This window comes from Haliotis rufescens, unplaced genomic scaffold (genome assembly GCF_023055435.1).
Source record: "Haliotis rufescens isolate VD_foot unplaced genomic scaffold, xgHalRufe1.0.p SCAF_31, whole genome shotgun sequence".
In the NCBI taxonomy this organism is placed as follows: Eukaryota; Metazoa; Mollusca; class Gastropoda; order Lepetellida; family Haliotidae; genus Haliotis; species Haliotis rufescens.
This window is the reverse complement of record NW_025964013.1, coordinates 5,587,935-5,600,412: the sequence shown is the minus strand read 5'-3', so window position 1 is coordinate 5,600,412 and position 12,478 is coordinate 5,587,935.

Here is a 12,478-nt window from a genome sequence, read left to right as displayed (position 1 = left end):
TGTAAGTGATCAGACTGTCGGCGATAGCAGTGCGCGCGCATCAGTCACAGGTGTCACATTAAGAAGGTCACATGTGCAAACGGTACCGTGTAACCGAATATTCTGGTCCTCTGATATTAAACTCCTACAAGTTTTAATCAATTTCACCGATAGAAAAACAGGCGGCTGTAAATTATATATCAAATCTGGAGGCTAAAACGTCAACGCCAGAGAATAACAAATTTCGAATATCTGCCAAAACAGACAATGACAGAAAATAGAATCCATATGGGTATAGATTATTTAGATAAAAGCTTGTCTGCTGTGCTATATGAACATCCAGATTGCGAAATTAATTTTATTATCGACGACAGCAACAGATGTATTACATGTTTAGACGACATGTATCGGACGTATTTGACGTACCCAGCAGTACCAGCGATGATAATAATTAATAATAATATAATGCGCCAGATTCTATTCACCAAGTGGATGCTCATAGCGCTACTTTGTCAATGGATCAGTGAGCACTCGATTTTCATTCTCAGCTCCCTGGGGAGTATACAACCCAAGCTGCCTGTGAGGCGCTAGAAGGTTAACAGCCACATTACCATCTCATCCTACCGGGTACCCACTCACTGCTGGGTGAACAGAGGCACATTTCGAACAAAGTCACTTGCCTAAGGAGACACCACATGTGGTATATGCGCTTCAGTGTGGGGCAGGACCGAAACCCTGGAAACTCTCAGGAGTCAAGCTGCTGAACGTGGTCACCCATCCAACTACTCTCCGCGACCGGCTTTGCTTAACTTCACCTCATTTGTAATCTGTGTGCTGTGCACAGGACCACGTGCCACCACAATGTGTGATGTGTGTGTGTGTGTAAAGAAGACGGGAGGGATCTGGTAGACTTTGTGTTGTACGTTTCTGTCCATATTGTAAATGGACGATTTGCTGGGGATAAGGAAGGATCATTTACTTGTTTTAAGGATGGTGGCGCTAGTTTGGTTGATTATGTACTGCGCTCAACTAGTTTATTAGACAACATTTCCGACTTTGGCATACATACTCGATGTGAATCAGATCACTTTCCTATCATACTTACCCTCCACTGAGGTGATAGACAGGTCGGTAATGGTAATGAAATGCATGTAAATAATATTCCTAGCTATACATGGAGAAATGAAAGTTGTGGTGCCTTTAAACATAATGTTTCTGAGTCATTGTCTGCACTTCACATGGATGAGTTGATGCATTTATTGTCTTTGAATGTTGATTTAGCTGTTGAAGCTTTGACCAATGCTGTACATAATGGCTCTATTTCATGTGGATTACTTTCTAGAGCTAGAAAATCAAAACGTACATCTATAGAAAAATGGTACCATAAAGACTGGGAGAATATGAAGACTAAAAAGTTAAATGTGTTAGATTCTAAAGTTTAGATTCTCTCTAAATATTCTACAGTAAGGAATTGTTACAGGTCTTTATGCAGGAACAAAAGATTAGAATACGAAGAGACTTGTGTTCATGAACTTGTAGACAGTAGTGGAGATAGTAAATCATTCTGGAAAAAGATAAGTGCATTGACAAAGAAGACAAGTTGTTGTCCTGTTTCCAACAAGATTTGCCAAGACGATTTGTTTGAGTATTTTAAGAATATTTTAAACCATACTGATATACTTGTGGACTGGGATATTATTGAGCAGGTAGATAATGTTATAAATAACCATAATAAACAATTGTGTGATTTCTGTACTGATGATGATGTAAATAATATTCTTAATGGAGATATTACACAGGAAGAGATCGAATCATCCATAAGAGATCTGAAGCAGAGTAAATCTGCAGGACCAGATGGTATTAAGGCTGAGATGATCCAATGTTGCAGTATTGTTTTAATTCCATATTTGTTAGTTATGTATAATACTATTTTGTCAACGGGTAATTTTCCATCCGAATGGGCTAAGAGTGTTATTGTACCATTCCATAAAAGGGAAGCTTTGACTGTGTTGATAATTGTTATAATAGTGTTGATGAGGCATATCTTTGATGGATATTTTTGGGAAGTTATTCTCCTCTATTCTAAATGCGCGTCTTAAACGTTTTTTTCTGATCACTTTAACAGTATACCTGAGGCCCAGGCAGGATTCAGGACAGGCTAATGCACAACGAAATTTATTTACTCTGCTATGTCTTGTACAAAAGTATTTATCGAGAATTGGTGGACGTTTTTACTGTATTTACATGTATGTAGACCTTAAGAAAGCATTTGATTCTGTTAATAGGAAATTACTGTGGTATTCAATAATGAATAAAGGTGTTCATGGTAAATTATTCACTGTACTGTGAAATATGTATTCGAATATAAAAGCAGCTGTAAGAGTATCCAACGCTACTATTACTGATTATTTTGATAGTTTAAGTGGAGTCAGACAAGGTTGTGTTATCGGCCCGTTTTAATTTGCAATGTTAATTTCAGAATTTCAATCCATGATGGAAGATGCAGATGTAAGAGGTATATTCATAGGTTTGAACTACTGTTATCATTGTATGCTGATGATTTATGTATATATATTTTGATGAATATTATAAATCATGGGGCTTACAGATAAATATGGTTAAGACAGAAATATTAGTGTTTCGAAATAGTGGTAATTTACGACATTATGAGAAGTGGTATTTTGATTGAGAGCAACTAAAGACATCAACTTATTATAATTATTTAGGTATTGTGTTTTCTACCAGGTTGTCATGGACAGTGTCCACAAATAGTCTTGTTTCAAAAGCCAGTAAAGCTCTGTTATAAAGCAATTACAGCATGAATACCCAAATATTAATGTAAATATGTTATTTAAGTTGTTTGATAATAAAATAAAACCTATTTTGTTATATGGGGCGGAGGTGTGGGGCTTCCATGAAAAAGCTGTTACTTAAAGATTTCATAATAATTATTGTGAATATGTATTGGGTGTTGGTAAACATGTACCGAGTAGAGCAGCTTTAGCCGACTGCGGTAGACATGGACTTTATATATATTACTACCAAAAATGTGTAAAGTACTGGTGTAAATTGTAAAGAATGTCAGATGATCGTTATCCACAACAATGCTACCTACATATTAAGAAGTTAGATTCAGCAGGAAGGAAGACATGGGCATCCTGTGTAAGATTGTTGTTATACACGTATGGTTTTGGATATGCATGGGTTAGTCAAGATATTTGAGATATTTAATATTTTCTGTCGATGTTCAGACAGAGATTAGAAGATTGTTGAAAACAAAACATTTTTGGTATTATCAATGATTCAAAACGACCTGCACATTATAAGAATATTAAGTCGTTGCTGACTGTTGAATATTATGTTACAAACATCAATGTTAGGGAATTAAGAAGATGTATATGCTTGTTGAGATTGCATGATCTGCCGTTGCGTTGTAATATCACATGTAAAGAAGCTATAACTGTTAACCGAATTTGTAGGATGTGTAATACTAATAACACTGAAGATGAAATAAGTACATGCCGAAGTTTCATATTTCATCAAACATTTGTAAATTTCCTAAATTACTGACTTCTAATGATGTGTCAATCCTTAAATGTGCTAAGTTCATTAAAGAAGCTCTGAAATGTAAATATGCACTTGATAGTAAGTATATTGTGTCAACTACCGCTTACTTGTCATATATATATATGATATTGTTGTATCAACTGTGCACATGGGCCGATGGCCTACAAAACAGAAATAAACTTACTTACTTAACAGATTCCACAGGCATACAGGCAAAGTAGTGCAGATGGACGTTACATGAATGGACCCCTGAAACTGACGTTAAAAGGATGAAAGTTGGACTGCCGGTGACATCCGCCACTAACTCAATTTGATTAAATACAGAAGTGCCAATGAGTAATGGACTGTGAAAACTCTATGTAACTAAAACTATTCTGGAATGACTTAATGGAGCCTTTCATAGTGGCATCTTGATGAAAAGTATAGTTGAGAAAACAATGTGTAAATCCTTGGAGCTCTTTATCCGAGTCAGAAACATCTTGATCAGTCTGAAACTGTAAGTAAATAGAGAATCTCACCCAAATGTGTTTTGATATCAATTATATCAAAACGAGTTGATATATTTGATATCAAAAGACACGAGGATGAGATTTTATTTATCATCCAACATCATTCTTCCAACTTTTTCAGTTTGTAGACAGTAATAAGCAGTGTCTTCAGTGTAAAAAGTACTGCTAACAGCTTCAGTAGCAGAGCCATTAGTGATGTCATTTGATTGTGACGTCATGGTAACCAATGACGTCACAATGTTCTGCAAAGCATTGTGATGCAATTTGATTGTAGCAATTTCATTGTGATCTCACCCAATCGATATCTCCTGTGGGAGCCCGTTTTGGATGATAAAATACAGTAAACAACGTTTATAACGAACACGCTTATAACGAACTGAAGAAAATAAGGAACTTACTTTATTGTCCCGACTATTTTTGGTTGTTCTGCTGTGTATATGCTTATAACGAACTACGGTTATTACGAACTAACATTAGTGGTCACTTTGAGTTCGTTATAACCGTAGTTTACTGTATATAGAAGGAATCAGTTGCATGAATGGAATTAACAACTCTTATACAAATTATATTATTTGTACATGCAATCCCTTTAGTGATTAGGTTGCATAACCTACATGTATGGTATTTAAATACTGATAATATGATCATTATTTTTGCTAAATAACAAATACATAACAATACCAAACCCTTTCCGTATTCAAAAAACAAATCTCTACCAAAAGCCGTGCCGATTGTACGTTTCCGACTTATCATAAGCATGTGTTTATGAATCACTATCAAATAGTGATGATACCAGATGTTCGCGAATAGGTTAGGGTATCCTGCCCCGCCGGTGGCATCCGTCACAATGACATGCAAAGGCAAATCAATTGTTCGCCTGAAACATGGTACATAGTACTCCACATGTCTACAATAAAACGTCTTGAGAGCTTTACTGAGGCATTGGATGTTGTAAACCTGATCAAACTATCTCTAGACACGTCATGAAATAACTGAGTCCAAATTGGGAATTCACCTTTTTTTTGTTAGTGACAAATATGTTCAGACAGCAATGACAAATATGTTCAGATAGCAATGACAAATATGTTCAGATAGCAATGACAAATATGTTCAGACAGCAATGACAAATATGTTCAGACAGCAATGACAAATATGTTCAGACAGCAATGACAAATATATTTTATGGTAGACATATGTCCTCCACATGTCTATCATGAAACATTTTCAAAGCTTTACTGAGGCCATGAATTTTGTAACCTTGACACTCTTTGAAATCTTGGAAGATAGAGCATGCTCGACTGTACCTCCAAAGCAGTGAATTGTGAACACCAAAGGCTGGAGCTGCTGGAATATTGCTCGATATGAAGGGAGCGTTGACTATTTAAAAAGTCATCGCTCTTGTCATACAAGTTTTCAGTCACTCTGAATCCTGGTGTATATATTATTAAATGTAAGCATCACTACATTAATTGTTTGATAAAATAAAATTAGTATAAGTGACAAAGCAAAAACGTCGCAGCTAATTGTAACTGTTTTTCATCCATATATCTTATGCTACAAAGCTACAATGTGTTTAGCATGAACGCTCTTGACAGTTCACGACATTCCCTATTGTTTTATCTTTGTATGTTTCATTGATACGTGAATTCAAACTTGGATCATGTCAAATTAAAGATACTCGAAATCAGAAACTGTTAGTTGCTGCCATGGTCAGGACAAGAACCACAACGCGGAAAAGAATACCACGTTTCATGTGACTGTACACGGTTTATCATTCAACCATGTTTGTGTTTTAGGATACACTGATGGAAACCTTTGCCGGATGTCACGTCAACACCCGACATCATTGAGTCAAAAGGAAGCCAGCATTCAGGGTATGTATAAATGTTTCCTTGTTTGAATCGATCCCCAGCAACCTCAAGGGGGCTATAGGAATCTTGTGGTCCGTGGGTGACTTTGTGTCGTCGTCCCCTGTAGCCAGAGAGAGATATGTAATAAGCTGTTCAAGTAAGTACATCATTGTCAGCCTTATTGTAAGGTTCTAACCCACGAGATTCCGGATCTACACTGAATTGCGGCGCCTTAGAGCGTGGGACGAATCGCTGCGTGTCAATGATAAGGACAGACTTAGTACGCAACTTGTAACAGCTAGCTATTACCCCATAAGGAAGCGAATTTATTGCGGGCATCTTCTTTATTATGAGGAACACAACGTTTCATTCACCTGATAAATGAGTAAGCCTCTACTCCGAAACGTTGGGTTCCTCATAATAAAGAAGTTGACATCCATAACTTCACTTCCTTATGTGTATCACTTCTAAAAGCCTTTCAAAGACTTCGCTATTACCTTGTTGTAAGGTAATTGAAAATCACTGTACAAAACCATGTCATACCCCACCACGTGTATATATTGAGGTTTCAGACACAGAAACACTGTAACTGGTTGAACTTGTAAAAGTGCTTGAATGATTTCATTTCCTTGCCTACTTCTGATGTCCATTACGACTGTGGTATGTTGGTGTTACACACTCTGTAAGATTTGCTGGTGGCGTCGCTTAGTTAGTGCGTACACTCCCAGCATGATCTGCTAAAGTATACACAGACCCAAAGACACAGGTTACACTACAAATGTGTCAAAGCAATACTGTTACCTTAATCGTCAATTAGGAGTTTTGAAATATATTTTAATAAAATTAATTTGAGTTAAAATTGTACAGTTGTTAATTTTCTAACAGTGTATGACAGCGACAGTAACATGTTAGAAATGTATTAATTTATCCAGCAGAAAATTTTAATCTTCACTAATGATACATGAAGATCAATAAGAAAATACACAGTATGAGAGAATTTCGTGGCAAATCAAATGTTTATCTTGTGACCCGATATGCTATGAAAGTGTCACTTTTGTCAGGCCACTTATGGAGGGTAACATTACTTGACAGAAAACCCAATATCCTCTATGTAGCCCCGAAGAAGAAAAAATAACCCTAACCAATTCAAATTCTGAAACATTGACAATTGCTCAGATATCAAAAGACGACAAAGAGATGAAAAGTACGTTGAGGGGATAGGACATACTAATGGGAACCCTAACGTTACACTACCCCTTGAAATGTACCCGTGAAGATCCGGGGTAGAAGAGGTTTTTAGCAACCCATGCTTGCCGTAAAAGGCGACTATGCTGGTCGTAAGAGGCGACTAACAGGATCGGGTGGTCAGGCTCGCTGACGTGGTTGATGCATGTCATCGACCCCAATTGTGTGGGTCGATGGTCATGATGTCAATCACCGGATTGTCTGGTCCAGACTCGATTTCTTACAGGCCGCCGTCATAAAGCTGGAATATTGCTGAGTGCCGGCGGCGTCAAACAACAAACCAACCAACCACCCCCTTGCAATGACACAGCCTGAACTATCTCTACGACTATAACATCAATATGAAAATATATGAAATACATAACATATAAATCGCATTTCAGTTTTTATATATATATATATATGGGTATTTATTAATGAGTATTTGTATTGGCCAACCCATCCTTAAGGTCGTTCCTTGTGAGAGAAATATCTGTGCAGTCAGGTTACAGTTGAAAGACAGCCACATTGGTGAACTCGATTGCCTGACCTGGATATTAACTACCTTAACATGGTGGAACGATTCCTTGTCTAGTTTCACAATGCTCCTGTCTCGGTGCGTTACTGTGAGCGAGAGGAATACAGTCACTCGGCAATACGTAATGGTGCTCCTGCCTCCTGGGTATCAGTTACACCTAGTTTAATAGGGAAGACTGGCTGCTGGTCGATACGCACAACCATTGTAATTGTACGGAAATATACATTTGTAATATATCATAGGATGTATATTCTCTGTGTCATAAACAAATAACAGCAGTGCCGCTCAATCCTGTTTCGTGAATAAACTGCAATTCAAAATTGGATACCCACGTACTTAGTTAAAACGTTGTCGACATGCAAGGGGCCGACCATTGGATATTCAGTTGCGGGGAAGGAGGCGGATGTTATTGAAAACAATAAACAATAATTATGCTTCATATTGTTGGGACATACAAGAAATTGTCTGCCACAAAAATACATTTCTGCAAAGTGTGTTTGAGAATAAAATACTTTGGCTCATAGTTTTAATGAAATAAATAACTGGTTTTGAGTCTGCAGCTGAATAAATATCAGGTTTCAATACAAAATCCCAGTTTTAACCTGGATCTTTACGGGGGGTGACACGCATGGGTTGCTGAAAACCAATTTTAACCTGGATCTTTACGGGGGGTGACAAGCGTGGGTTGCTGAAAACCAATTCTAAACTGGATCTTAAATTGTACATAGGTTGTTGTAAATCTTTAATGATACCATTGGATAGCTCAAGTTCAGCGCTTTATTGTGATCCTTACATCTTCCGAATGGATATAGTTGTTAGTTTGCTATTCGGTTTAAAACACACGTCAGCTAAGCGTAAGGCTATCATATTCCTTGCTGTCCAAGAGGGACTGACCACCCTCGGGGCCGCGCGCAGTGTATATAAACTTTGTCAGAGTCTTGCGTCTTCACCCCCAGGATTCGTTAGGCTGTTTTACTGGTCGGTTTGCTACTGGGTGGTCGTCCCAGTGATTGTCTAGTTTTTTTGGAGATTTTAGTATTTCCTTGCTCAGTCAAAGTACCTGACTCTGTAGTCTATTAGACTTGTTTTAAATTTTATGACCCAAATGACTTATTTTAGGGATATGCCCTCTGTGTTTATTTCTCGTTTTTTTTACCCAGCCGAGGTAATTCACTTTTGAAAGTGTTGAGTTAATAAACTTAGATGTTAATTGGTCGCATCCGACTAATTTGGCTGTCTAAGCATCTTGTCTATATCTTGTCAAAGTGTTGTTTTAGCAACTCTCATTTTATTACTGTAATGCAGGTGCTTAGCTGGTGTCTAGCCGGGAGCGCCACATTTCAGAAATGGCTATTGCCGCCGGTAGGGCCACATTTCCAGCTGAGTGCATTTCACCTATTCTAGCGGGTAATTAATTAATCCGATTACCGATACCTTTAAATGAGTGTCCCACATTTAAATTACTAAGCGTGGTGTTCTTTAGAGATACCTTTAAATGAGTATCTCACATATTAAATTACGAAGCGTGGTGTTCTTTAGAGATACCTTTAAATGAGTATCTCACATTTAAATTACTAAGCGTGGTGTTCTTTAGAGATACCTTTAAATGAGTATCTCACATTTGTATTGTCAAGGAGTGCACTGCAAGGATCACAACTCTGGGTGGAATCACTTCGAAAACCAAGGCCACCGTACCAACAATCACCTGGAAGGATGGCACAACAAGATAAAGAAACTTGCCAAGAAGTGCCACCCGAACATCTACGAGGTAGTGAAGCTATTTCAGCGAGAGCAGTCACTCAAAGAGGTTGCAGTCCTGAGACTCTCTCACCAGTGGTCAGAACCTTCGCGAAGAAAGAAGTACAAGGCAATCGATGCACGTATTGCGTCTCTCAAGATCCAGCTCCTGAACCAACACCTGAGTGAGATGGAATATGCTGACCACGTGGGCGACCTCCTTCATCTGCAGTTATGATCCATTATGATATTCATATGCTATTCAATATATATCCTTGTTGAATAAGAAATGAGAAAACAAGACTTGTTTTGTTATATACGGTAACCTGTTAGAATCACAAAGCATGTTTTGACAGCATAGCCGTGAGAGCCACATTATACAATCACGCAACCATAACCATTGCCGGGAGAGCCACATCAATTTGGGCTATCTATTTTCGAAATGTGGCGTTGCCGGCCTGTAACCGCTTAGCTAAGTCGCTTATGTATTTGCTCTGATGTAATTAATTAGTGATCCTTGTCAGTGCAGAATTGGCTTATTTGATCCTTTTATTGTCATCTATTGGTACAGTTAGTTGTTAGTAATAAGCCGGAGAACCTATTTCCACGTTTTCATTATTACTTTGTTCTTTTTGAATGACACCCCTGGAGAACAGCTCCGTGACATTTGGACTTGATAGTCATGGTTGTGGGTGAGCTTTGAGAGAGAGTATTGTTAAACAGTGCGCGGGTTGAGGTCGAATTGTGATACCTAGCATGGATGTTCATCGGCCTGTTTATTACGATATTTGACCTCAAGTGGTTCTCACCCACAGCAAACATATGAGACGTAAGAATCTGGAGCTGTACCCAAATGAGGAAAGTCTTGGTCCATAGCTAAACTTGAACTGCTCAAGGCAATGTTAGAATGGGATGACATCATCAGGCTCTGGCCCTGCTTCATATCATCTTACTCATGGTTTGATTGCATGCACAGGAAAGCAACTTTGTTGAATTCAAGACGAACACTGGCCTCTACTTTTCCAAGTCTGCAAACAAGTTTCACATATTTAATATTTATGACATATATTTTATTTCACCGAATACAAACCTGAATGTGATTGCCAAATACAGTACCATAATTTTCGCTGCTTGCATTTGCCCAGTTCAAAAACACTGTCATGTCTGATTTCAATCATTTCCCCTCAAATGTGAGTTTTTTTATAAATGAATTTCGAATACAGAACCATAATATCAAACTAATTCACTCACCCTGCCATGCATGTGCAATGTGAACACTCAACTTTACAACATTGATCAAGTCCAATCCAGGCTTCATGTGGGTTTTCACTTACAACCTGTCACCTGTAAACTTACAAAACAATGTATTTCGACACGCACGCACGCACGCACGCACGCACGCACGCACGCACGCACGCACGCACGCACGCACGCACGCACGAATTCGAATTCGAAGGGATTCTTACTAGTCACATAACTGTTCGAGAAATGCACTAAGCTGTACGGGTGATAGTCGGCTTTGTTACAAAGCACGAAGCATAGGTAAACATGCAATTACTTCTTCAGTTTTTGAATTTCTGCGCATACATCTGGGACCCCAAATCATTTGAGTTTATTTATTTGTTGTTTAACGCCGCAATATTCCAGCGAATAAAATAACACCAAGATCTCGACAATACAACTAATATTTTCACACTGTGAACATACAGATAACTTGTCATAAAACTGTGTGGTCGATAGCCCAGCTGCATGCATCTTCCTGAGGTAAGAGCGTCCATTAGCCCTTTTATCAAAGTCTTGTTTCCCCCCTTGGATCGCATGTATCGACAGTCCAATCAGATTGTTTGTTTGTTTGTTGTTTTACGCCGCACTCAGCAATATTCCATCTATATGACGGCGGTCTGTAAATACCAGACAATCAAGTGATTGATATCATGAGCATCGATCCACGCAATTGGGAATAGATGACATGCAGCAAACAAGTCAGAGAGCCTGACCACCCGATCCCGTTAATCTCCTTTTACGATAAGCATAGTCGCCTTTTACGGCAAGCATGGGTTGCTGAAGACCTATTCTACACCGGACCTTCACGGGTCCAGTCCAATCAGAGATCGTTGTTTCAGTCCAGTCAGACATCGTTTCACAAAACCAACATCCACGAGTGGCACACCTTCGTATGAAAGTGATTTATGTCTGGAATATGTCTTTTCCATCTTTTAAACCCCCCAACTATTGCCTATGTTTTTGTTTCAGGGATTAAATCGCGAATGTTTTCGTAGTCTGATAGACTTGGTCGTCGACTATGGTAGTCGTCATCTTTTGTGTAGCAATACCAGATAAGAACAGCGATCTGATTGGATATCGTGTTTTCAGTACAAAGTTCACAACTCAGGATCTACGCGATGTGGCGCCAGGGTCAAGCCAAGAAAGGTGGCCTTGGTGTGGCAAGGGAAGCAACTAGGCTTTGATATAGGCTAGTGGACACGCTTGCCTCGTGAAAATGAGCTCCATGAAAACGTTTTACACATTCACGTGACGCGAGCACTGAGCAAGATACCTTCAAAGTACCCTCGGTGTTTGTAGCATTTGTCTGATAGAATTTCTCTGAACCCATCCACATTCAAATAAAGCAAGGAAACAAGTGAGTAGGGCTCACTGAAACCCTCGACCTCGACTTCAACATCAGCTGAAGATCAGTTTGGATATCAGAGATAAACTGATGCTTTAACGTTTGAGCCAGTTTCTCCTAAAACGCACAACAATATAACAATGTAATCACATGTTTCAAAGATGCACCGGTGCATCATCGGCAAGCTTTTCCCCTTTAGTTGGGCGTATAGAAAATATTTCTAAGTTCAAAACGCGTAAAAAGCAATATTTTCACAAATGGAATGCAAATTTTGCACTACACGTCTCCTATTGGTATAGACACTGGACCCCAAATTGGAAGGAATCCATGAAGTTATAGCTCACACGAATGTTGAAATAAAACACATAAATAAGTTCAAAACATGTAAAGATTCATTATTTCTTTCAGAAAGTACACATACCAAATCAAACTTTGCACTGCATCT